Consider the following 27,437-nt stretch of genomic DNA (forward strand, 5'->3'; position numbering starts at 1 on the left):
ACATCAAAGGAACAGACTGCTTTGGAAAATAACCCCAAGGTTCACCTTCTGAGTTACCGCTAAGGAATTTATGAAGCAATGTTCTGTTAAAATTAAAGCACTTAAAAATCTTTCGGACATTGAAAACAATGTATTCCAGCTAAGAGTTAGAAACAAAACCCATTATATTCCAACAGTGGGTAGATTTTTAAAACACTCACTTGATTTCAGAAAAATAGTTTTATAAAACTACCACGATACCTTTTCAGACTCACCTAAGAATTTTTAATTCATTTGGCAGAAGATCTTCGGGATGAAACCAGCGTGTGGCAGCAGCGCTACTTTCCCGTGCGCAGGGGCCTCCCTGGCACTCCAGTGGCTAAGACTGCACTTCCACTGCAGGAAGCGCCTGAGTTGGATCACTGAGCCGGGAACTAAAATCCCACATGCCGAGTGGCCAAAAAAAAAGTTGTACTTTCATGGACACAAAGGGGACTAAAACTGAATCTTGCTCTAACACTATGATCCACAGTGGGGAGTTTGAAACAAGGCAGGGATATCTTGAATCCCTTCCAGAACTACCTGACGACTGATTTGTACAATTCTCCTATTAACTTGTGCTACAGTCAGGGTCTGGTGAATTAGAACTTTGGTTTTGTTGAATAGCAGAGACCACACAAGTGTGTCATGAAACAAAAATCCCTTCTCTGTTAGTTGTAGTTGTCCGATCGCATAACACAGAGCTATTTATGGGACAAGTTAGTTAGCCAACAATGAGGTGTGGGGTGGCTGCCAGTTACCTATTTTAGATTTGTGCTATGCTATAGAACATTTGCGCAGTGTACAACTTTAATTAGGGCTTCTGAGCATTAAGGCTGGGATCCCTGTGAGATCACCCAAGACATCAAATTCCAGCCATGAAATTTGATGAAATTTTTCAAATTCTCATTACAAAGAGAAAGACTTGGATAAAACAGTTCTCTCCAGAAGGAATCCCGTAGCAAAATCAAACATCTGGAAGACATTTCATTGTACAATATAATTTCTAATCAAATGATTCATCATACCCCAAGATTTTGGAAAATTAGAACAGATACCAAGGCATATTTTTTGGACAAAAGGTAAAGGGATGGATGTCATGGTTGAAGGTGCTTAGGCAAGAATGATACAGGAATAAAGAAAATAATTCAGTACTATTAATCTCTCTTAGTGGTAAGGAACTGGAAAGAAGCAGGACCTCATCATAGCTCTCTTAATGAATATGTGGATAATGCCAACAGATACAAAAATGATCTTGCATCCTGCGTTCATTAACTGAATTGACCCTAGAGACAAAATAAGGAAAACTGTGGGAAAATGTTTATCTTCAAAAATACTCCTCAGTCTACCCAAATAAAATAGCAGTCTGCTAACTCTCTATCCTCTCAGTTCACTTTCTTTTTCTTGGTATCATTTATCACTTCCTGATGCTTTTGAACTGTGGTGTTGGAGAAGACTCTTTGAGAGTCCCTTGGACTGCAAGGAGATCCAACCAGTCCATTCTAAAGGAGATCAGTCCTGGGTGTTCTTTGGAAGGAATGATGCTGAAGCTGAAAACTCCAGTACTTTGGCCACCTCATGCGAAGAGTTGACTCATTGGAAAAGACTCTGATGCTGGGAGGGGTTGGGGGCAGGAGGAGAAGGGGACGACAGAGGATGAGATGGCTGGATGGCATCACAGACTCGGACATGAGTTTGAGTGAACTCTGGGAGTTGGTGATAGACAGGGAGGCCTGGCATGCTGCGATTCATGGGGTCGCAAAGAGTCAGACATGACTGAGTGACTGAACTGAACTGAACTGACATTTATTACATATTTGTTTAATGACTTCCCACTAGGGAGAAAGCACCATGAACACAGTGACTTTGTTTTCTCTTATGCTCTTTCTCTTGGGCCTAGAATTGTGCCTGGCAAATAAGCATTGAGAAAATTTTTTGTTGTTACATAAATAAATGTATATACAGAATTTGGTTAAATCTATCAGCTCTTTCCAAAGTCATTATGGAACGAGATATCAGTATGAAATACCAAGTCAAGAAAATGAAACATATTTTATACTTTGCGTGAGTCTATATTAATAATGGTCTGCTGCTGCTGGTGCTAAGTCACTTCAGTCATGTCTGACTCTGTGCGACCCCATAGACGGCAGCCCACCAGGCTCCCCCGTCCCTGGGATTCTCCAGGCAAGAACACTGGAGTGGGTTATCTGTCCCTTAACCACATATGGCACAGTTTGTAATTTTCTCTTTTAGATTTTATTAATTTTTGTCTGTTTTCCCCACTGAATAAGAACAGTAAGTGAGTGAGTACCCACTATGGTGACATGCCATGTAAGTAAAAAGTAGTAAGCATTTGTTCAGTAAATAAATACATACCAAATATTTGGTAAATATGTCACAAGTTCTGCTGCCTGAGCATAATTCCAGGAGTCTATTACTGTTTTAAGAAAGAAATACTATGCTGATATGCCACATAGGCAGGAATATTATATAAATGTCACACCATTTTGTTAAGCTTTGTACTAGTTCTTGGTTTTTATACAAGAGTACAATGCTGAGCTCTTAGAAGTTTTCAGAATATTTTTTACGGTTCTAAATATGAACATGCCACAACAGTTCCTTTCTAAAATGCCATCTGAAGGATAACAGCTGATAAGCATAAGGTGGTAACCTCTTTATTTTGATAAATACAATATACGTTAATTTCACTACCAAAAAAATGCTTTGATAGAGCTGGAAAGTACATTTTGCCTACCACTGGCCAAAAATGTAAAATAAAAACACTAAGCAGTACAAATCATCTTTATTTTATTTTTAAACTAAGTTATTTACACATGGAATATGAGATGACCTACTGAGATTATCATGTAACAATTTAAAATATGCAGTTTAGAAAAAAAAATGACTTCCCCCTACCAACTGTATTAATAAAACCTAGACTCTAAGTGGTGCTTTTCTTCATGCACATCAAAACTTCATACATGTCCTACACACATTATTAGGCTAAGCCTACACCCGGCGTCAGCTGACTCCCTGTCCTTTCTGACTAGTGCTCATGCAGCCACAGAACGCTACCCCACACGCTCAGTATAGTGTGTGTGTGTATCACACACAGTGATGCCACCCCACACGCTCAGTATAGTGTGTGTGTATCACACATAGTGACGCCACCCCACACACAGAAACTGCATGTCTGTCCTCGATACACGCTCTCTTCTGCTTATTTACGGGCAGCTCCTTCAATGCGTGATGTTCTGACAAGGGAAGTGGTTTGTATCTCTGGTAAATCATCAGCTCTGAAGACTGGGAAATGGATATACAATCTTATTTTTAGCCAAAGATGAGAACTATTTGAACTCTGCGAGTTGCATTCTTATTGCTCATAAGCATTCCAAACAACCCCAAACCACCTTGGATATAGAATCCTGTGCTTTCTGAAAGCATAAAGTATCTACGTGGACCCCATATATCTGGATATATCTTAGGAGTCCCAAAGACAGCAGACCCACAGGCACTTGAAAAAAAGGGTTTCAAAGTCTAATAGCTCATAATGTTATAGACTTAATGAAAACTGAAGCAAAGACTGTCTGTTTACATAAATTAAACGATATGAGTGGGTGGGATTTAAGGATAATTTTGTCCCAGTAAGAAATATCTTTTTATGAGATGCTTTCCCTTTGAGAAGTAAAACAAAGCTTTGAGGAAAAAAAAACACTCTCTCTGAAGACTTCTAAAATATTGTGGCTAAAGTCATGCTATAGCCAACTGTAGGGGAAGAGAAGCAGATGGCAGGACCACAGAAAGTTCCCCAAGCATACCTGCCACTTGCAAGAATGAATTCTAGCTTGGGATGAGAGTGGGAGTTTCAAATGAGCACAGGGGGGAATTCCCTGGTGGTCCAGTGGCTGGGAGCCCGTGCTCCCAATGCAGGGGGCCCGGGTTCCACCCCTGGTCAGGGAACTAGATTCCACACGCCACAACTGAGGCTCCTGTACGCCACAGTGGAGACTGAGGATCTTGTGGGCTGCAACCGAGACTCGGCCTAGTCAAATAAATACATATTTTTAAAAACGTGTACAGGGATTTGGTCTGCCGGATTCACGTGTATAATTCAAGTATTCTGTAAGTCTTCTCCACCCCATCACAACCACTGCTCCATTCCGTTCCAGGGCCAAACTCTCTACAATGGAGTTCAAGTTCTAGAGATAATGGCAAGCTCACCTAAACAAAGTTCTACAAAAGATTTAATAACCTCTTAAACCTCTCTGGGCCTCAGTTTCCTTACTTGTAAAATAATGTCTCTCGGGGGTTGTTGTAAAAATGAGTTAACATGGGCAAAAGCTTAAAACAGTGCCTGGCTCATAGCAAATGCTCAATCTTATTCTGACTTTGCAACCTTAAACTGACAAAACGGTGTCCTTCTACCCACCTCCAATTTTAACTCACTTCAAATAAGTACCTTCTGAAAGTCAATCCTCCCACAAAGAGCTCTTGCTGTCTTTCTCCTTAACCAATATCCTGCCCATAAATTTTACCCCCCTGTTAAAAGCCCATCTCTTAATCAATTTCACTGGCACCAGGACTTTCATGGATGAGAACTGATGGAGGCTGATGGAAAGGCACTGGGAGGACTGTTCCCTCACCTCTGAACAAAGGAATTAAGAATTGTGAAGGGCAGTGCAGTGAGAGCAAGGCTGTCATAAGTACACTAGACTCCGAAAAGGAATATCCATTCAGATGTGTTTGCTTGGCAGCCGGAGCAAAGCTTTCTCCTATTCCTTCCAAAGAAGGACTCCTACTAATTAAAAGTGTGAATTATCAGCAACAAATATCTTGATTCCGCTGATAAATAAACGTGAGAAATAAGAATGAAAACTGAATTAAAATAACATTTTATTAGTGTTGTTATCCACCATCCAGATTTATCATTTAATGTCATTTACTGAACACTTGCTGCATTGTTTTACAGCAATGAGGGCTTTTATGAGTCTACTCATACAACCCTCACAAAAACCCTAGGAGGTAGCCCTATTATTGTTCCTACTTTATAGATGAAGAAATTGAGGTTTAGCAAATTAAACAATATTGTAAAATGGTGTAATAACTTTGGAAAACCATCTGGAGGTTCTTCAAAAGGTTAAATACGGAGTTACTATATGACCCAGCAGTTTTACTCCTAGGTATATGCCTAAGAGAAATGAAAACATATGTCTACAAAAACTTGCACACAAATGTTCATAGCAGCATTATACATAATAGCCAAAAGGCAGAAACAATCCAAATGTCCATCAGTACATGAGTGGACAATAAGGATATGAATGGTGAAATAAAGCAGATAAAATGGAATATTATTCAACAGTAAAAAGGCATGAAGTACTGAAACATGCTATAATATGGATAAACCTTGAAAACATGATGCTAAGTAAAAGAAGCCAGATATAAAGGGCCACATATTGTGCATTCCATTTAAAGAAAATGTCAGAAATAAGCAAACCCATAGAAACAAAGCAGACAGGTGGTTGCCAAGGGCTAGGGGGATGGGCAGTGGCTTTAATGGGTATGGGTTTCTTTTGCGGGTAAAATACTTGCCCCATGTCCCACTCTGCTGAGGAGTACCGTCTGGGCGGGGGCTGGGCAGCCTGGCCCCAGCCTGTACTCTACCTCTGCACCATGCTGACTGTCCCAGGACTTGTGGTCGCAGTCTGTCATATTGTGTTTTGGATTTTTCTGCATGTTTGTTATATTTCATAACTTAAAGGAAGAAAATGAGTAAGAAATTAGAATCAGAAACCTAATATTGCAGGGCTCTGATCTGTGCAAAGGCTTGGGCTACTTGGCAGATGAAACAGAAGATGTATAAACACTGCTTCTGATCTGAAAAAGAATGTGATCTGGCAAGGAGTTAGGATTCAAAACTGTTAATCATATCAGCACCACTTAATGACTGAGGGACTTTGGATGGAATATAAACAGCAAGTTCTCTGTTGTTTTTTCCTGCTTTACTGTCAAAACATATATTCAGTGGCAGTGATTACCTAGTAGTAGGAACTTGGAGGGACAGAAAACTATGAAATTGTGGCAATGAAGGATTAAGACTTTGTTCATACTAAAATTGGCCTAACATCAAGTAAGAAGGTTAGTGTAAAACTATCCCATCTAGAAGCAGGTCAACACTGGAGCCATCTGCTCTTTAAAAAAATTTTTTTCTAAACACTACTTTATAAGTCATCGGAAAGGCAATTCTCTAATAAAATCAGATTATTAAACAGATGGGAAGAGAACAGAACGAATAAAAGTATTTGGCTCACAAAGAAACAAACAAGGAAAAATTTGCCAGGCAATACAGAGATGATAAAATTCTGGGAAGACAATCAGTCTTAAATCTTTACGTCACAGTGAAATCACAACATATTACTTTGGGGAGAGAGGAGGAGGTGGGGGGAGAAGGGCTCCCTTGTGTCACACTGGCCCACAGCTTGAATGGGTGCGTGTTATCATTATTTCTGTGTTGCAATCTATTAAGCAACTTGGACAGCCCACTTGGGAAGAAGCTACATCAATAATATTTTTCAGGTAACTAAAAACATTTACTATAGCCCCCAAACAATGACCGTCTGCATTACAGAAAAGTCAGAAATGATCTGAGGCTGCTATGTAGCCCTATGTCAGCCTCAGAATTTCAAATGTAGGCTTTTAAATTTATTTATTTAAAAAAATATTTATTTATTTGGCTGCACTGTGTCTTCGTTGTGGCATGTGGAATCTAGCTCCCTGACCAGGGATCGAACCCAGGCCCCATGCACTGGGAGCAGAGAGGTTTTAAATACTGCACTACCAGGGAAGTCCCTCGAATGAGGGTTTATATCTGTACCCATTTTATATTGTTAACCGAGACCAACTCATCTTAGACCGTCTTTTGAAAAGGTCAAATCCTTTAGTTCAGGACATACAAATTCCTCAGCTACTTCAATATACTGAGTTTCTGTACCATTGAGATGAATTATAATCCGTTCCCTTCTGTTCTGAAGTTTTAAAAGTCAGCTTATTAATAAATCTACACGTTCCTAATATTTTCTGCATTAAAGTTCACAGACTCCCTCTTACCACTGAAAATTACCACTTGGGGACTACCTTGGTGGCCCAGTGGCTAAGACTCCGCACCCTCAATGGAGCGGGCCCAGGTTCAACCCCTGGTCAGGGAATCAGATCCCACATACTGCAACTAAGAGTTTGAATGCCACAACTAAAAAGCTTCTGCATACCACAACTAAAAATCCCGCATGCCACAACTAAGACATGGTGCAGCCAAATAAGAGAAAAAATAAAATAAAAAATTTTCCACTTAGCAAAATTTGCTTTGAAGAACACTCAGCATGAGGTCAACTCCTAAGGGCAATAGTTAGACAGTAGGATACACAACAGTGAGAAATTAAGAAGTAATCTAAATGTCCCAAATAAGAGACTGGTTATTAAACTATATTAATCTGATGGAATACTGTGCAACAATTTAAGTGAAATATAAAGGCTATGTTAAAATATAAGGCTGTAGACACATTTTCTAGAAGTAAAGGATACTAAATGAAAAGTGTACACATGTTTGCCAGAGGACACATACCAGAGGAAGGTCAGAGAGAACTATAAACAGCTGTTACATTTAGGTGAAGAAGTTTTGGTACAATTTTTTGTAACTTTTTTTATTTATTAAATTTTGTTCAAAATGTAAAACCTGAAATATAAGTTTAATAATTATGGGCAATTGGCACTGCTCCCTATCCCAGAGGAATTAAATATAAAGGGATGTGCAAAAGACATAGGTAGAAATACTTCCCATCATGACAGTTCCAGGTTATGGCAGTTTCTTACAAGTAAAGTAGTCTTGAGATTTAAGGAGGGCATGAGATATTTATACATTAAAAAAAAAAGGAAATACAATTAATTCTATTACTTTCAATATATAGCAACAGTGTGTTTTCAAGCAATAGCTCAAGACTATTAGTAGATAAGATTAATTTGTAATTTTAACATCTATTTTATTTAAATCCTTTAAAATACCTTGCACTCAACTGCTCATACTATTCTTTTAATAAACCCTAGAAGAAACAAAAGTGTGTTTATGTGGGGAGTATATAAAAAAGGATTAACAAAATTTTGGTAGGTTTTGAACTTATTTAACTTATATGCAGAGTACATCATGAAAAATGCTGGACTGGATGAAGCACAAACTGGAATCAAGATTGCCAGGAGAAATATGAATAACCTCAGATATGCAGATGACACCACACTTACGGCAGAAAGCTAAGAACTAAAGAGCCTCTTGATGAAAGTGAAAGAGGAGAGTGAAAAAGTTGGCTTAAAACTCAACATTCAGAAAACTAAGATCATGGCATCCAGTCCCATCACTTCATGGCAAATAGATGGAGAAACAGTGGAAACAGTGACAGACTTTATTTCTTTGGGCTCCAAAATCACTGCAGATGGTGACTGCAGCCATGAAATTAAAAGACACTTGTTCCTTGGAAGAAAAGTTATGATCAACCTAGACAGCATATTAAAAACCAGAGACATTACTTTGCCAATGAAGGTCCATCAGGTCAAAGCTATGGTTTTCCCAGTAGTCATGTATGGATGTGAGGGACTATAAAGAAAGCTGAGCACCAAAGAATTGATGCTTTTGAACTGTGGTGTTAGAGAAGACTCTTGAAAGTCCCTTGGACTGCATGGAGATTCAATCAGTCAACCCTAAAGGAAACCAATCCTGAATATTCATTGGAAGGACTATGCTGAAGCTGAAACTCCAATACTTTGACCATCTGATGTGAAAAACTGACTCATTGCAAAAGACCCTGATGCTGGGAAAGATTGAAGGCAGGAGAAGAAAGGGACAACAGAGAATGAGATGGTTAGATGGTATCACCGACTCAATGGACATGAGTTTGAGTACACTCCGGGAGTTGGTGATGGACAGGGAGGCCTGACGTGCTGCAGTCCATGGGGTCACAAAGAGTCGGATAGAACTGAGCAACTGAACTGAACTGATGAATCTATGGAAATTCATTATACACTATATTTTGTGAGTGTTTGAAAATCTTCATACCAAATTGTTTAGAATACCAAAATAAAAAAAAGTAAACTAGAACTTAGACCAGGTTGAAGATTATTGATCTCAGAAGGAGTAGAGCTAGAATGTAAAAAGTTTTCTTGTGACTTGTGAGAAAAAAAAAAGCAAAGAAAAAAGAGGGTATGTGAGAAAGTCCTATTTCAAGGTAAGAAATAATACATACTCAGATTCATGTTTAGCTCTTATTCATCTTTGACATGACTAAGCAATGGTCACTGCAAACTTGTGCCAACAGTAAATGGAATGAAATACACAGAAAACCACTGTCAGCAGTGCAAGAATTCCTTTTTAAAAACTCTATTTCCCTTACCCCTGGCAACATACCTGGATACAACTGCCCTAGGTGAAGGCCCTTGACAGTTTCAGGGTAACAATTCAAGGCCTCCGGAAGCAAACAGTTACCTGATCAGCTTCCAGAAAGCCTTAGCCACCAGTTCCTAACTTTACTCCTAGTCAAAGGCCAACAGAGCTGGGGGAAATCGTCCTCTTTTGTTGATATCAACTTAGTTTGTGCCAGAACCTATACCTAAAGCCAAAACAAGGTTTGCACTCCCTTTTGGATTCTTCCCTATCTCTGGAAGGTTGAACAGATGAGGCCAGCTTCCAAGAACAGGAAAGAAGCACTGCAGGACCACCGTGCTAAGGAGAGACCAGCCGTCAGTCTCATGAGGTTACTCTCTGCACCTTTTTTGTACACCGACACTGATGCTCACTCAACAGTCTTTACTATTAACAGTAAATCTTGGAAAGAGACCAATAATACATTGGGAAAGCATGCCTATAAAGTGAACTCAAATTAAATGCAGAAGAATATGGTATCCTGCCCCCTTTTCAGGTAGCTATGTTCTCTGCACTCACCAATAATTATAATCAACTTCATTTCTGTACTTGACGATAAATCCTTTCAGAAAACAAAATTTTAAAAATGAACCTAAATATGTTTGGGTTAAAATGATGGAAGACTAAAATCTTTTAAGAAAGAGATGTTTCATCAGCTAGTTCCTTTGCCTGCTTATGCTAAGCTGCTTTGGTTGTGTCCGACTCTGTGCAGTCCTGTGGTCCACAGCCCACTGGGCTCCTCTGTCCTTGGAATCCTCCAGGCAAGAATACTGGAGTGGGTTGCTGTGCCCTCCTCCAGGGGTCTTCCCAACCCAGTGATTGAACCCAAGTCTCTTACTTTTACCTGCACTGGCAAACAGGTTCTTTACCACTAATGCCACCTGGAAAGCCCTTGGCCTGCTCACTGGATGATATGCCAATTTGGAAGCCCAACTGAAGCTTCCTGAAGAAAATGCAAATGTGTGGGGTATAATACTCAGTGTGTCTAAGTAAAACAACTCCTGCAGAAAAAGTGGATCCAACAGTGGGCAGCAGATATGGTAAGAAGTTAATTCTAATTCTGAGATGAAATTACATTTATTATTATTTTTGAATTTTTTTTTCAACTTTTCATTTTACATTGGAGTCTAACCCTTGGACTACAAGGAGATCCAACCAGTCCATTCTGAAGGAGATCAGCCCTGGGATTTCTTTGGAAGGAATGATGCTAAAGCTGAAACTCCAGTACGCTGGCCACCTCATGCGAAGAGTTGACTCACTGGAAAAGACTCTGATGCTGGGAGGGATTGGGGGCAAGAGGAGAAGGGGACGATAGAAGATGAGATGGCTGGATGGCATCACTGACTCGATGGACATGAGTCTGAGTGAACTCCAGGAGTTGGTGATGGACAGGGACGTCTGGCGTGCTGCGATTCATGGGGTTGCAAAGAGTCGGACACGACTGAGCAACTGATCTGAACTGAACTGATAGTCAATTAACAGTGTTGTGATACTTTCAGGTGGACAGTAAAAGGACTCAGCCATACATACACATGTATCCCATTTTCTCCCAAACTCCCCTCCCATCCAGGCTGTCACAAAACATTGAGCAGAGTTCCATGTGCTATACAGTAGGTCCTTGCTGGTTATCCATTTTAAATGTAGCAGTTTGTATATGGAAATGACATTAAACTAAGAGCTCATGTTTTGAAAAATAAAAATGGCCTCTCAGGAAAAAACAGGTGATCCAGTATAAGAAATAATACTAATACCAAGACATTCAACATTAAGATGAATTAAAACTGAACACAAAGCAAGTGTCCATAGCCTAAACACTGGGACTTGGCAATAAAATACAATTATCTTTGCTAAAACAAACTACTTTTTCTGGAAACAGATACTCTCTATCTACTGGCATGTCTACACACAGCTCAGCTCCCTGAACCTGAGTACTTGCTCCTACAACACACACAGCTGCACCGAGAGATGCCCACCTCTTAACTAACAGCTTACACGCCAAGCCAGCAGCCAGGATAGCGGCAGAACCCTTCTGTGTATATGTTCTTTCACAGGCTGCACTGTTACAGGAAGAAGCAAAGAGCAGCGATTTCCTTCCAAAAGGTCAGCTGCCTCAGACAGACCAAACAGAAAGCAGTTAATTCTTGCCAACTTCCCCTCCTGCTTCTGTAGCTAGTACGCAACAGCATTCGGTTTCCAGTAAAGCTCCAGAGAAAAACAAAGCAAGTGCGAGACCTAGAACCTATGTAATGTGGTGTCTCACTTGACTAAGTTAAAGACAATAAGATCACATGGAGCCACACTCTAAACAGCAGTGGGACTCAAGAACTACCAGATTTAATGTGGACTTCAACACGAGGTTTGGAACCATCCTAGGCTTTATATCAATACTAATGCTCCAGAAGTCTCCACCTAAAAATAAAGTGGCATTTTGTCTATAATAAATGTGGCCACATAGAAGGCCCCTAGTTGACTGATTTAAAAATAAATCTTTAGCTTTCCTCTTCTCTAACTAAAGTCCAACCAGCTATCCAACATGCTAAGGCACTGGCCAGGTTCAGTGCTGACAATCAGCAAATGCACATATACAAGGGAGATACATTTCCTTAGACAAAACATGGTGAAAAGACTGTACAACTAGTAACAAAAGGGGGAAGAAGATAGAAAATATGATCTTAAATCTTTGTTAGGTAGCAACCCTTAATAGTTGTGGAACAATATTAAAGACCCCTTACCCACAAATAAACAATATTGCATTCTCACATAGACTTCAAGAGAGCATCTAGGCATTTAACCTTCCCAGAGGCAAAAAAATTAAATCTTTTTAGTTTAAAAGTGAAGAAGAGGGAAGGAAAAAGGAAGACTTTTTAAGTTTTCTGAACCAGATCAATTCCTGGCTTAGCTATCTATATCCAGCTTATAAGAAACTGTGACGGGCCCTTGGGAAGGGTTCCTGCCAGTGTGTCACAGGCTGCTTGGGAAGGGCTCCTGCCAGCATGTCACAGGCTCCTAGGGAAGGGCTCCTACCAGCATGTCACAGGCTCCTTGGGAAGGACCCCTACCAGCATGTCACAGGCTCCTTGGGAAGGGCTCCTGCCAACATGTCACAGGCTCCTTGGGAAGGGCTCCTGCCAGCATGTCACAGGCTCCTTGGGAAGGACCCCTACCAGCATGTCACAGCTCCGTGTGGCGTCCAACTCAAGTAGTCTCAGGTGGTGGCAGGAGCACAGACACAGGCTTCTTGTGAGACAAGCTTTCATAAAGATTCTAGGCTTTGATGATGGAGGGTACGTAACCCCACTCTGAGAATACCTCCTTTGAAATGACAGTTTGGAGTTCAAGGAGAAACTTATTCGGTTGTTATATATGCTGAATTAACTATTGCTACCCACACCAGAAACTATTTCATGTTGGAAACAGCACAAACTATTAAGTTTAAGTTTTCAAGACTTTTACATTTAATCACCAAATCTTAAATAACAAAGGAATTAGCACGGGAAAGGAAAAAGTAGGGAGTACTTGGAGAAGGAAATGGCAACCCACTCCAGTGTTCTTGCTTGGAGAATCCCAGGGACGGGGGAGCCTTGTGGGCTGCCATCTCTGGGGTCGCACAGAGTCGGACACGACTGAAGCAACTTAGCAGCAGTAGCAGCAGAAGCCGTAGTAACAAGAATAAGAGTAACAGTAGAACAGAAGCATTCAAGGAGCTCTTACTACATCATGTATTGTGGTGTGCATGTTATATGCACCCTCATTTAATCCTTATGACAGTCCTATGAGGCAGTAGGATTATTATCCCCATTCTATTTAAGAGGAAGCAGGCTTACAGAAAGTCGCTCAGTTGTGTCTGACTATTTGCAATGCCACGGACTATACAGTCCGCTGAATACTCCAGGCCAGATTACTGGAGTGCTTAGCCACTCCCTTCTCCAGGGGATCTTCCCAACCCAGGTCTCCTGCTTTGCAGGCAGATTCTTTACCAGTTGAGCCACAAGGGAAGCCCAAGAATACTAGAGTGGGTAGCCTATCCCTTCTCCAGACGATCTTCCCGACCCAGGAATAGAACCATGGTCTCCTGCATTGCAGGCGGATTCTTTACTGTCTGAGCCACCAGGGAAGTCCATTATCCCCATTCTATTTAAGAGGAAGCAGGCTTAAGAGGTGAAAAATTTGCCCATAGTCCTGCCACAAGTGGAGGAGATGGGATCAGCACTAAGCTGCCCATTTCCAGTGCTCACACTCTCAACCCTTGCTGCTGCTGTTGCTGCTAAGTCACTTCAGTCGTGTCCGACTCTGTGCGACCCCATAGACGGCAGCCCACCAGGCTTCCCAGTCCCTGGGAATCTCTAGGCAAGAACACTGGAATGGGTTGCCATTTCTTTCTCCAATGCATGAAAGTGAAAAGTGAAAGGGAAGTCACTCAGTCGTGTCCGACTCTTCACGACCCCATGGACTGCAGCCTACCAGGCTCCTCCGTCCACGGGATTCTCCAGGCAAGAGTACTGGAGTGGGGTGCTATTGCCTTCTCCCTCAACCCCTGGGCTTTATTTATTAAAAACTTCACCTGATCAAGTGAGCTTTTCTTGACTATGATACCTGTGGTTTAACATTGTTTTATGATAAAAGCTGCAAATCGAATTAACAAAGTGTAACTCACGGATAACAAAAATTATTTGACAATCTCCCAATTTTTTTTTTTCCAAAATGTTTTAAATAGGACTCCCTTCCCTAAAGGCCTGAGAACATCAGGATGCCAAGCTTTCAAACAAAGGAGGCCGTATTAGGAATCTGCTGGTTCACCTTCACTCTTCTCAATCAAATCAGAAATCAGCCAAAAGCTTTAGATTACAAAAAGGAGTGGGAGAATTAACGAGAATCGTGCTGGGGGTGGGTGATTTTTCAAAGAGGCCTAAACCTAGATCCTGACCACCAGTGGTCAGAATTAACTTTGTGGGGCTTCCCTAGTGGCTCAATGGTAAAGAACATGCCTGCCAATGCAGGAGACACGGGTTTGAGCCCTGGTCCGGGAAGATCCCACATACCACAGAACAACTAAGCCCATGCGTCATAACTATTGAGCCCGGACTCTAGAGCCTGGGAGCCAGAACTGTTGAAACCTGTGTGTCCTTGAACCTATGTGGCTCTTGAGCTCTGCGACAAGAGAAGCCACCGCAATGAGAAGCCTGAGTACTGCAACTAGAGAGTAGTCCCCGCTCGCCACAACTAGAGAAATGCTCGCACAGCAGCAAAGACCCAGCACAGCCTAATAAATAGATAAATAAAACAAAGAAGCAACACTGTGACATTTCCTATGAGAAGCAGAGTGGTTACCTTTATTCTATTTGTTCCCAAATTCCTTACTGGGCTTTCATTAGCTACATTATTATCTCTTACCAATATTTACCAGAGATCCTTCTAAACTCAGGCTTTCTACTGGCAGAAAACATTTCTCATTAAAGGGACAATATCACTATTATAGACGTGAAAACAACTTGTGAAATATTCTAGCGGGTAAGATAGGATAGTAAAAGATACTGAAGTCAGTTATCCTGGTAACTACTTGCAGGATAACTAAACATCAAGTTACCCGACGCTGATGTGCATCTGAAGTTAGAGACATGATGTGAATGGTAAATTCCTATAATAATTATGTACCTAACACAACAAATGCAGAAATAACTGCGTCACTGTGCACAGTGCCCAGTAGATATTAGCTGACCTTTAGGAGATCATTTGGGGTTTACCAAGCCAAGGCATGGAGAGGTGCTCTGATGTGGAAGACCACATCTGAATTCCTGTGACACCGGGTAATCTGGGACAGGGGCACCTGGCAATTCCAGGGTCTTATGAAAGGAGAGCTTCATACAATCTTTAAAATATTTAGCTCAAACAACAACAACAACAAAAACTCCAACACAATGCTTGTATCTTATGCCTTTTATCATTTTGAGCATCTGATTTTTAAAAAAAGATGGAACACTTTACCTCTCTAGAATTAGAGTTTACCCTACTCTGGGCATAAGAACCAAAGCATTTCTGAGTTATCTGTTATTCACCTACTAGACTGTAAGTTATCCAGGGCAGGAATCGTTCATTCATTTTGATTTCCTCAACATAGTACTAGGAACACGGTAGACAGTCAATAACTGTGTTTTAAATTAAATATAATTTTGGCAGACCTCCATGTTACAAAAAGAACCTAAATTAGGGGGAAAGAATGGTAGGTCAGTTATTTCCTTTGAGATGTTATTTTTAACACTGCGGAGGTCATTAACTTGAATCCTTATTACAGGAATAATGGGACTGAATCACACTTTATAGAAACTGTGATGGAGGTTTTGACTCATCACTGGTGCTAACCAAGGTAAATACAATTGCAAGCTGTACCATTCTATCAACATCGTGACAAGTGTGTAAAACAGAGCTAACACCTCCTCGAGGTGATTTCAAAGAGGAAAATTACATGAAATGTGATCATGATGATATGAGCTGAAATTCCAAAGAAAGCTTCTTCTTTATGCAAACTAAACTTTCTTTCTATTAATTATGTCTCAAGAAAGAAGCTGAATATAAATGGAAAGCTCAACGTATCTACCGTGCTTACTACCAAATGCAATCCAGAGAGATTTACTATTGTGACAAAACAAGATGATGAGCTTCTACATCGAGAATGTTCATTAACATTAGAAGGTTGACTCAGGACTAATGGCATTGGTCTGATAGACACTGAACCTTTGCTTTATCACCTGAGAGTCCTTCAACTACAGGACCAAATGCCAACTCAGGGAAATGTTTCAGCAAATACAGCCACCTCTGACTACAGACTATGTTTTAACTCTAGATGTATTTTCATGTAGCAAAGTAAATTTAGCAAATGAAAATATAGTCTTGAATTGCTATGGATGGTCCCTATCCCTGCCAAAAATGACAAGCTGCTTGCTCAAAAGCTGTCAGTAATTAGCAGCTGCTGCTGTAAAGAAAACCAAAGTCAGTGCCAGTAAAAGCATACTGAACTGAAAGAGGTCCCTATAAAAAGGGATGGGAAATGCAAGAATCTATTTGTGACTGGTAAACTTTATAAATACTGGTGATCTAAATTTGGGAGAAGTGGGGACAAAGCAATAATGGCAATAGACGTCTATTCACATTTAAGAAGGAAAGATTGGAAGATTCTCTAACTGTTCTGAACTTCAGAAATCCCAGGGCCCTGAGGTTATCTGAATTCCATCACGACCATTTCCACCTCTCCAACAGGAGCCAGTCTGGGCGTTGGGTAATTTTTCATTGTTAATACTTCTGTCTCTAGCATACTAACACCTTCATTTATTGACAACATAAAAACTCAATTTAAAGAATACCTTTCATAGTCTCATGGCTTTGGCTCAAAGTCTTATGGTTCTGAATCTGCTGATCCTTCATTTTACAGACTGAGAAATGGAATCAGAGAAGGCAGAAGTGATCTGCCCAGAGCAATGAGCAGGGGATACAGAGAGAGAACCAACTCTATGTTTGATGTTTTAAGAGGCTCTAGAACAGTCCTTTGGGGATTCCCTGTAGCTCAAATGGTAAAGAATCTGCCTGCAATGCAGGAGATCTGGGTTCAATCCCTGGGTCAGGAAGATCCCCTGGAGAAGGGAATGGCAACCTACTCCAGTATTCTTGCCTGCAGAATCCCATGGACAGAGAAGCCTGGTGGGCTACAGTTTATGGGGTCACTAAGAGTTGGACACAACTGAGCGACTGACACCACTACTCGCTCTGCCTTAAATGGGAGTAGTGGCCCCAAGTCCCAAGGAAAACAGTCCATGGATTAAGATTCTGCTTGAAATCTCGAATGCACGGGTTATTTTTTAAATCATCCTCCAAGATGCTCCCTCTCTCTTCCTCTTTGCTTTCTTGCTAATCACACCTCCCAGTGTATTTCTCTCTTTTCTCAACAAGTTATTTTCTATCCTCTAAAAAAATAAGAATTTAGTTCTCTTATTAGAGTCGGACACTACTGAGCAACTGAATTGAACCGAACTGAACTGAACCCTCTGTTTCCCTGTTCCTCCAGATAGACCTGGTGGAGTTCAGTTCAGTTGCTCAGTCGTGTCTGACTCTATGCAACCCCATGGACCGCAGCATGCCAGGTTTCCCTGTCTATCACCAACTTCTGGAGCTTGCTCAAACTCATGTCCATTGAGTCGGTGATGCCATCCAACTATCTCATCCTCTGTTGTCCCCTTCTCCTCCTGCCTTCAATCTTTCCCAGCATCAGGGTCTTTTTAAATGAGTCAGTTCTTTGCAGCAGGTGGCCAAAGTATTGGAGTTTTAGCTTCAGCATCAGTCTTTCCAATGAATATTCAGGACTGATTTTCTTTAGGATTGACTGGTTGGATCTCCTTGCAGTCCAAGGGACTCTCAGGAACCTTCTCCAACACCACAGTTCAAAAGCAGCAATCAGGCGCTCAGCTTTCTTTGTAGTCCAACTCTCACATCAATACATGATTATTGGAAAAACCATAGGTTTGACTAGACAGAACTTTGTCAGCAAAGTAACATCTCTGCTTTTTAATATGCTGTCTAGGTTTGTCATAGCTTTTCTTCTAAGAAGCAAGCGTCTTTTAAATTTCATGGCTGCAGTCACCATCTGCAGTGATTTTGGAGCCCAAGAAAATAAAGTCTGTCACTGTTTCCATTGTTTCCCCATCTATTTGCCATGAAGTGATGGGACCGGATGCCATGATCTTTGTTTTTGAATGCTGAATTTTAAGCCAGCTTTTTCACTCTCCTCTTTCACTTTCATCAAGAAGCTCTTTAGTTCCTCTTTGCATTTTTGCCAAAAGGGTGGTGTCATCTGCATATCTGAGATTACTGATATTTCTCCCAGCAATCTGGATTTCAGCTTGTGCTTCATCCAGCCTGGTATTTTGCATGATGTACTCTGCATATAAGTTAAATACTCCTTTTCCAATTTGGAACCAGTCCACTGTTCCATGTCTGGTTCTAACTCTTGCTTCTGGACCTGCATACAGATTTCTCAGGAGGCAGATAAGGTGGTCTGGTATTCCCATCTCTTTAAGAATTCTCCACAGTTTGTTGTGATCCATACAGTCAAAGGCTTTGGCATAGTCAATGAAGCAGAAGTAGATGTCTTTCTGGAATTCTCTTGCTTTTTCTATGATCCAATGGATGTTGGCAATTTGATCTCTGGTTCCTCTGCCTTTTCTAAATCCAGCTTGAACATCTGGAAGTTCTCAGTTCACATACTGTTGAAGGCTAGCTTGCAGAATTTTGAGCATGACTTTGTTAGTGTGTTAGATGAGTACAAGTGTGCAGGAATATGAACATTCTTTGGCACTGCCTTTCTTTGGGATTGGAATGAAAACTCCTGTGGCCACTGCTGAGTTTTCCAAGTTTGCTGGCATACTGAGTGCAGCACTTTCACAGCATCATCTTTTAGGATTTGAAAGCTAGCTTTGTTCATAGTGATGCTTCCTAAGGTCCACTTGACTTCGCATGCCAGGATGTCTGGCTCCAGGTAAGTGATCACACCATCGTGTATCTGGGTCATTAAGATCTTTTTTGTATAGTTCTGTGTATTCTTGCCACCTCTTCTTAATGCCTTTTGCTTCTGTTAGGTCCATACTGTTTCTGTCCTTTATCGTGCCCATCTTTGCATGAAATGTTCCCTTGGTATCTAATTTTATTGAAGAAATCTCTAGTCTTTCCCATTCTATTGTTTTCCTCTATTTCTTTGCATTGATTACTTAGGAAGGCTTTCTTATCCCTCCTTGCTATTCTTTGGAAATCTGCATGCAGATGGGTATATCTTTCCTTTTCTCCTTTGCCTTTCACTTCTCTTCTTTTCTCAGCTATTTGTAAGCCTCCTCAGATAACCATTTTGTCTTTTTGCATTTCCTTTTCTTGGGGATGGTTTTGATCACTGCCTCCTGTACAATGTCACAAACCTCTGTCCATAGTCCTTCAAGCCCTCTGTCTACCAGATCTAATCCCTTGAATCTATTTGTCACTTCCACTGTATAATCCTAAGGGATTTGATTCAGTCATACCTGAATGGTCTAGTGGTTTTCCCTACTTTCTTCAACTTAAGTCTGAATTTTGCAATAATGAGTTCATAACATGAGCCACAGTCAGCTCCTGGTCTTGTTTTTGCTGACTGTATAGAGCTTCTCTATCTTCGGCTGCAAAGAATATAATCAATCTGGTTTCGGTACTGACCATCTGGTGATGTCCACATGTAGAATTGTCTCTTGTGTTGTTGGAAGAGGGTGTTTGGTTTTTTTGCTATGACCAGTACTGCTAAGATGGTGGAGTAGAAGGGCATGCACTCATCTTCTCCTGTGAGAACTCACTCGCAACTCACTGCTGAACAAACATCGACAGGAGAATGTTGAATCCCACCAAGAAAAGATACCCCACATCCAAGGGCAAAGGAGAAGCCCCAACAAGACAGCAGGAGGGGCGAAACCGTGTTTAGAATCAAAGCCCATACCTGCCAGAGACGCTCAGAGGGCTCAAACAAAACCTGTGTGCACCAGGAAGCACGAACCCCACGAGAGACTGAGGGAGAGCCACAACCATTCTACTTACATTTGGATCACGAGGTCAGACTGTCTCTGTGGCAATCACTCAGGAAAGTGAGAATGGACAAGAAAGGAAGAAAGAGATATTAAGGAGGGATGACAGACTAGAAAGGAAGGAAAGGGATGGAGAAAGGGAGGGAGGAGGATATAATGAGAATAGAAAAAGAGAAAAGTAGTGAGTAGGAGCGTGTAATTTCTTAATGAGGCCGCAATCAAACTTCTCACGTGGCTGTTGTCCTGTGTGGTTTGTCTTCATGCCCATATAAACGACGACAACAATGGACCAGTAATTTTCCAGTCCATAATCAGGCCATAAGGAGGAGAACAATTCGCTTTATGAAACAAGGAGAAAGACTAATCTCCAGTAGCACTGTCAGGGCAGGTTTATCAGCAAGACTTGGAGGAGCTAAGCCTACAGGCATACAGATTAGGAATCACAGCTTATTAAAGCTTCAAAACTTTAATAACCCCCTAATGGCACGAAACAAGCTGCTGAATTAACTTGTCTTGGACACTGACAGTGTATGCATCACTTGCTAGGTCTAGGCACAAAGCAAAAACTAATAACAACAACAAAAAATCAAGGGGAAAAAAACTGCCAAGTCTCTAAGCAAAGGGGTCATATTTAAAAAAAAAAAAAAGAAATAGGTCAGACACAAAAGGACAAATATTACATGATTCCACTTACATGAGATACCTAGAGTAGTCAAACTCATATAGACAGAAAGTAGAATGGTAGTCACCAGAGTCTGGGAGAGTGGGGAAATAGGGAAATTATTATTTAATGGGTATAATTTAGATTTGGGATGATGAAACATTTCTGGAGATGGATGATAGTGATAGCTGTAAGAGGATGTGAATATATTTAATGTCACTGAACAGTGCACTTTAAAATAGTTAAAATGGTAATACACACATATGAACACAATTTTTTTAAATGGAGGGGGAAAAGCCAGTTCCTTCCTAGTAAACTCAAATTTCTTCCATCTTAAACTCTGATATCCAAAGGAAACAAAGAGAATTGGCTTTCCCCTCTCTTTTCTTTGTTCCAGAGTAATAGGCAGAACTTCAGCCCTACTGAGGGTTGAAGAGCTCTCTGGACACCCTCAACATTGAGATTAATAGATGGAATTACGGTACCTTCAACATCAACCAATCTTTACTATCAGAGATGAGGGTCTTCCTGCTATAAACAAAAGTAAGCAGACCAACCCAGTCATAGGAACAGTACTTACTGAGGATCTGTTACATGCCAAGTTCTATTCTAGGTACTGAGGATACAGCAGTGAAAAAAACAGATATGCCTGTTAGGGAACTTAGGTTCTAGTATCTGATATGAAGCACTTTAAAGTTTAAATAAATACAGACTATGCTGTGCTTTCTATTTTTTAATTTTAATTCTCTTTTTATTTCTGTTTCAGGAGAAGGGTACCATATCTGATTACCATTACATCTTATAAGTAAATAGCAAAGTCTGTGCATTCAAACCAATATCCGGGTAGGGAAAAACAGTTTTAAAAGCGTCTCAACAAAATCAGACAACAAGGGCGATGACTGGTTTTCGTGAAAGGCGTGGCAATGGGAAAGCAATTTCTGATAAAGCCAGGACATCTGTTCATCCCTGGTGGAAGTTGATCAACTTTATGGAGCTGTAGTATGTACATAACATCGTGGATCTAATCAAGGATTCCACTGTTAAGGTCATTTCAGTATGGTATTAGTCCAGCTTTTTCCCAGGAGACACAGTTTTATATAGAGAATAATTTGCATGCTTGTCACAATCAAATCAAATCATTTATCTCTCAGCGGCGATTTGCAGATTCAATCTCCACAAGATACTAAAAATACAGAGCACAGAGTTTAAAATTTACAATAGGACTCAAGTTTCTCCTCACCAATGTACAGCAGCACAAGGTGGCAGGTGGCCTGTAAACATCTGCCTTCTTCTTTTTCCCAAGAAATAAAATATATGTACAATTCTACTATAATAACAAATGCTATTACAGTGAAAATCTAGGTATAATAAAAATATTTTTAAATATTTGAAAATGCCCTGTTTCTCAACTCAACACAACAATCTTTTTGCTCAATATAATGAATATAAAAAATTTTAAGACAAAAAGAATCAAATTTCCCCTTGGAACACCATGATTTTTGTACACGCTCAAATCTTCACCTTTAAGGAAATATTTCAAATATTCTAAAATAGGTTACATTATATTTGGGGAAAAAGGGATTTTTTTCCTTTATGGAAATAATTCTCAATTTTATTGAGGAATAATCTACAATCAGTAAAATATACCAGGATGTTTTGAGTTATAATTAACCTACTTTGAACACCATATTAAACTTAAAGGTTTCCAAAAGGCTGCCTGGGAGTAAAAGCTACCAAGTATTTTATTTAACATTAAACAGCCAACCAGGCTTTCCTGTTGGCTCAATGGGCTTCCCAGGTGGTGCTAGTGGTAAAGAACCCACCTGCCAATACAGAAACGTGGGTTTGATCCCCTGGAAGAAGGCACGGCAACCCACTCCAGTATTCTTGCTTGGAGAATCCTATGAACAGAGGAGCCTGGCGGGCTAGTCTATAGGGTTGCAAGGAGTTGGACACGACTGAGAATGCAGCGGTAAAGAATCTGCCTGCCAATGTAGGAGACATGGAGTTTGAGCCCTGATCCAGGAAGATCCCACATGCCAGGGAGCAACTAAGCCTGTCCGTAACAACTATTGAGCCTGTACTCTACAACTTGGGAGCCACAACTACTGAAGCCCAAGAGTCCTAGAGCCTGTGCTTCCCAACAAGAAAAGCCACCGCAATGAGAAGCCCTCGCACTGCAAGTGAGGGGAGCTCCCGCTCACAGCTACTACAGAAAAGCCCACGCAGCAATAAAGACCAGCACAGCCAAAAACAGCCAGTAAATAAATAAAAATTATTTAATAAATAAATAAAAAGCCAATTGAATTTGACTTAGGTGTCAGCTAATGTTCAAAATAGCACAGTTCTATCCATTTCTTCAAAGGTTCCTTCTAGAACCAGGGATCTAAAAAATATCCATTAAGATAAACTAAGAAGGAAGGCCTGAGGATTGGAGGGTCAAGTTGGCCATCTGAAGCTGTTGCTTCAATCTTCCACATATGTTAATAGGTGGAGTTATCACCATCTCAGGATGATAACTCAAAATTACTCCCCTACATAAGACATGTCTTAAGATTAAACTAACATGGTGGCGGGGGGTTCTTTTCAAAGGAAAAATTTCATTTGTAACTAGATCTCAAATTTCAAGCATCAACTTTATGTACACCATGAAGAGTAACTAAGACCAAAAGATAAATAAGATTCTTTTCCAGGCAAACCTGGTTTCTAAAACACATACACACACCTCTTTGGTGGCCCAGTAGCTAGCACTCCAAGCTCTCAACACAGGGGGCCCAGGTTCAACCCCTAATCAGGGAACTAGATCCTATGTGTCAAAACTAAAGATCCCATGTGCTGCAACTAAGATTCGGTGCATACAAATTAAGAACAAACAACACACACACAAAATAAAAAACCACACACACACTGGAAAAAAAAAAAAAGCCAAACACAAACCAACTCTGCCTAAAAGTGATTTTGACAGTTGAGTTACATCTAAAACAGTATGGGCTGTTTTAGTTCCAGAGTTGTAAGCAACGTCATATAGATGACAACAGACAATTTGGGCTGTTGCATCAAAATTCAACACCCAGACCCCCGCACCTTCTGTAATAAAAATAACAGGCAACTCCCAACCTCTTTCCCCCACCTTCTTGGCCACATTACAAATGGAATCATAATCCAAATGTATCTGCATATTTGTTATTCATGACATTGAACATTTTCCCATAGAAACAAAGGGATGAAAGAGATGAAAAATTCCTAGGTAAGCCCCCAAACCCCAACTGATTTACAATCCTAAAAAACCTAATTACCTTTCATAATTTTGTTTCTGAAGGAAAAGATGTTAGGATGTCTAGTCAGAGATCCCATGAGTAACCAAGGAATCCCTCTACTCTTGTCTGCCACACCTCTCCCAGCAAAGACTGCTCTTCTAATCCCGACAAAGCAAAGGGCCTCCAGGGATGTGGGTAAAGCTTCAACCAGGCCTCAGCGCAGCAGTTTAAAAGAAAAAGTGCATCTGTGTAGTTTGCGTGCGTTTTGGGATTGAGGTCTGTTGGCAAGTTTTAGGGGTATCATGTTTTTTTAGGTAAGAGTAAATTCTGCTCCCTTGGAGAGCAATGACTTCAGTTCCCTGAGGGTAAGAGACCCTATCTGTATGTGAGCTATATGTAAACTAGATGTTAAAAGTAGGAGACAGCTTGTATTTTATTTTACTTCTTTAGAAGGCCTGTAACTGCACTGTCCAGTTATGACAGCTACAAGCCACATACACTATTATTGGGGCACTTCAAATGTGGCTAGTATGACTGAGGAACTAAATTTTTATTTCATTTTTAATCAACTCAAATGTTAAACTTAAAAACTGAGGCTCAACTTGGTTACTGGAAGACTTTCAAGTATGTTTGGTTATTCGAATGACCTCAGTATGTGAACCTACTTTATCGACTAAAACTTTTGTGAAATCTGAACACTTCATGTAGTATTAGTAGAAACTTTGCATCTAAATTCAGACATGCTGTATGTGTAAAACACATACCAGATTTTGAAGACTCAGCAGCAAAAAGGAATGTAAAACGTTTCCTTAGTAGTTTATTTTTTTAATTGATTAATCTTGGTTGTGCTGGGTATTCATTGAGGTGAGTGGGCTTTTACTAGCTGCCCCCGGGGCATGTGGGATCTTAGTTCCCCAACCAGGGATGAAACTTGGGTCCCCTGCATTGGGAGGCAGATTCTTAACCACTGGACCACCAGAGAAGTCCCTCTTTAGTTCATATATTGATTACACAGGCTTCCCTGTTAGCTCAGCTGGTAAAGAATCCACCTGCAATGGAGGAGACTCTGGTTCGATTCCTGGGTCGGAAAGTTCCCTTGGAGAAGGGATAGGCTACCAACTCCAGTATTCTTGGGCTTCCCTGGTGGCTCAGATGGTAAAGAATCCACCCATAATGCAGGAGACCTGGGTTTGACGCCTGGGTTGGGAAGGTCCCCTGGAAGGGGACATGGCAACACACTCCAGTGTTCTTGCCTGGAGAATCCCCAAGGTCACAAAGAGCTGGACATGACTGAGTGATTAAGTGTGCAGTGAGTATGTGGTCCTTGTTGAAATAATAATATTTGGGGTATACTGGGTTAAAGAATATATGTTATTAAAATTGATTTCACCTGTTTCTTTTTGCTTTTTTAAAAGGTTACTTCTAAAAAATTACATTTATATTGGACAAGCTTCTTGTCTATAACCAAAATATTTCACATATTCCTATATAACTCTTAACAATTTTCTAGTTCATACTTGTCTTAGCAGTAACAATTATAACTCTGCTTCTATGTATTGCTTAGAAGGAAAAATTTTGAAAGCAATCCTAAGGTTTTAAATTAAAATTTTAAAATATATAATTTTACTATACTTACTGAAATGTTAGCATGAAATGACACTATTTGAATTGAAAGTATTCAGAATATTGTTTTTAAAAATTACATTCTATTACATAATCTCTATAAAAAGATATGTTTAAGAAGACTAAATCTAGTGATTCTTTAATGAAACTACTGGTGATTATCCACCATCTGTTCAAAGAATGTGAAATTCATTTTGAATCATATTAAAAACCTATTCCAATGCACATTCTAAAGGAAGTCCATGTGAATTCTCACCTGATTTATTCTCTGAAAAAAAATTTTAGTGATCCAAATAAACAATGTGGTATAATAATTAAAACAACATGATATATTCAGAACCACATTAATCTATGGAACAGGATAGACAAGAAGCAGATCTGAACATATAGAGGATTTAGTAAACATTAAGAGGGACTTTCCTATCAATGGGGAAAAGAGGAAGCTAATGGGAAGTGGTGGATTTTTCTGGATAACTAGAAATCGATTTGGAATTGATTTAGGTTGAAACTGTTAACACTTGTGAAACACTTAGCTCCGTGCTGGGCATACAGTGAATGATCAATAAATAATATTGTTACCTTGAGGAAAACTAATAAAGCTACAGTCCCACCTCACTTCTTACACAGAAATAGATTCTAGATGGACTGAGTAACTTAATGCAAAAAAAATTAGAACCAGGCTTCCCTGGTGGCTCAGTGGGAAAGAATCAGCCTGCCAATGCAGGAGATACAGGTTCAATCCCTGATTGGAGAAGATCCCACATGCCTTGGAGCAACTAAGCCTGTGAGCCACAATTATTGAGCCTGTGCTCTAAGCTGAGCTGCAACTACTGAAGCCCGTGTGTCCTCGAGTCCATGCTCCACAAGAGAAGCCACCACAATGAGAAACTCAAGCACTGCAGCTGGAGAGTAGCCCCGCTCTCTACAACTAGAGAAAGGGCCTGGCAGCAATGAAGACCCAGCACAGCCAGAAATACATACATTAATTTAAAAAAATTAGAACAATAAAATATTCTAAAAGAAAATACAAATGAAAATTTTACCATCTTTGGGTTTAGGTATGGTTTTTCTAAGTATGTCTTAATAGCCAGATGAGAGAAGAAAAGATTTATCAAATTAGACTACAAAAAAATTTAACGAGTTTGTACTACAATAAAAATAGTATACAAAGTTGAAAGCCAAAAAAAAAGAAAAAAACAGGGAGGAAATAATTTGTAATATGTAAGACAGAAAGATCTCTGAAGAAAACTCAAGCACCTGTAACACAAAAGACAGGCTAATTATCAGATCAGATCAGATCAGATCAGTCGCTCAGTCGTGTCCAACTCTTTGCAACCCCATGAATCGCAGCACGCCAGGCCTCCCTGTCCATCACCAACTCCCGGAGTTCACTGAGACTCAAGTCCATTGAGTCAGTGATGCCATCCAGCCATCTCATCCTCTGGCGTCCCCTTCTCCTCCTGCCCCCAATCCCTCCCAGCATCAGAGTCTTTTCCAGTGAGTCAACTCTTCGCATGAGGTGGCCAAAGTACTGGAGTTTCAGCTTTAGCATCATTCCTTAGAGGCAAATCACAGAGAGAAAACCAAATGGCCAGCAAACTTGTGAAGCACTGTCCAGCCGTGGTAGAAATCAAAGAAATACAAACAAATATGAGAGAAAGGTTGCCAACATTTAGTAACCAGCAGACGTGGGAAAAAGACCACCCCTTTCACGCACTAGTTACTGGTGGGCATGTCGACCAGGGTAGTCTTTTTGGAGGGCAGTCTGGTACTGTCTATGACTATCAAATGACTCAGCAACTCCACTTCTAGAACTTAACATTAAGGAGTTGGTCCAGTAA

General features: G+C 40.4%; 1 protein-coding gene across 6 annotated transcripts in view; it reads right to left on the reverse strand.

Moving 5' to 3' along the window:
• STAT5B (signal transducer and activator of transcription 5B) overlaps window positions 1–27,437 on the reverse strand; it is a 68,178-nt gene that overhangs the window by 29,457 nt on the left and 11,284 nt on the right. Inside the window, exon 1 of one of the 6 annotated variants that reach the window (XM_027516879.1) lies at window positions 11,449–12,511. The exons of 4 other annotated variants lie outside the window; for them this stretch is intronic. The gene's annotated coding sequence lies outside the window, so the exon portion shown is untranslated. Of the gene's footprint in view, window positions 1–254; window positions 1,462–11,448; window positions 12,512–27,437 lie in introns of those variants that run through there. One more of the 6 variants, XM_027516878.1, reaches the window with a different exon arrangement.

The sequence above is a fragment of the Bos indicus x Bos taurus genome, chromosome 19 (genome assembly GCF_003369695.1).
Source record: "Bos indicus x Bos taurus breed Angus x Brahman F1 hybrid chromosome 19, Bos_hybrid_MaternalHap_v2.0, whole genome shotgun sequence".
NCBI lineage: Eukaryota > Metazoa > Chordata > Mammalia > Artiodactyla > Bovidae > Bos > Bos indicus x Bos taurus.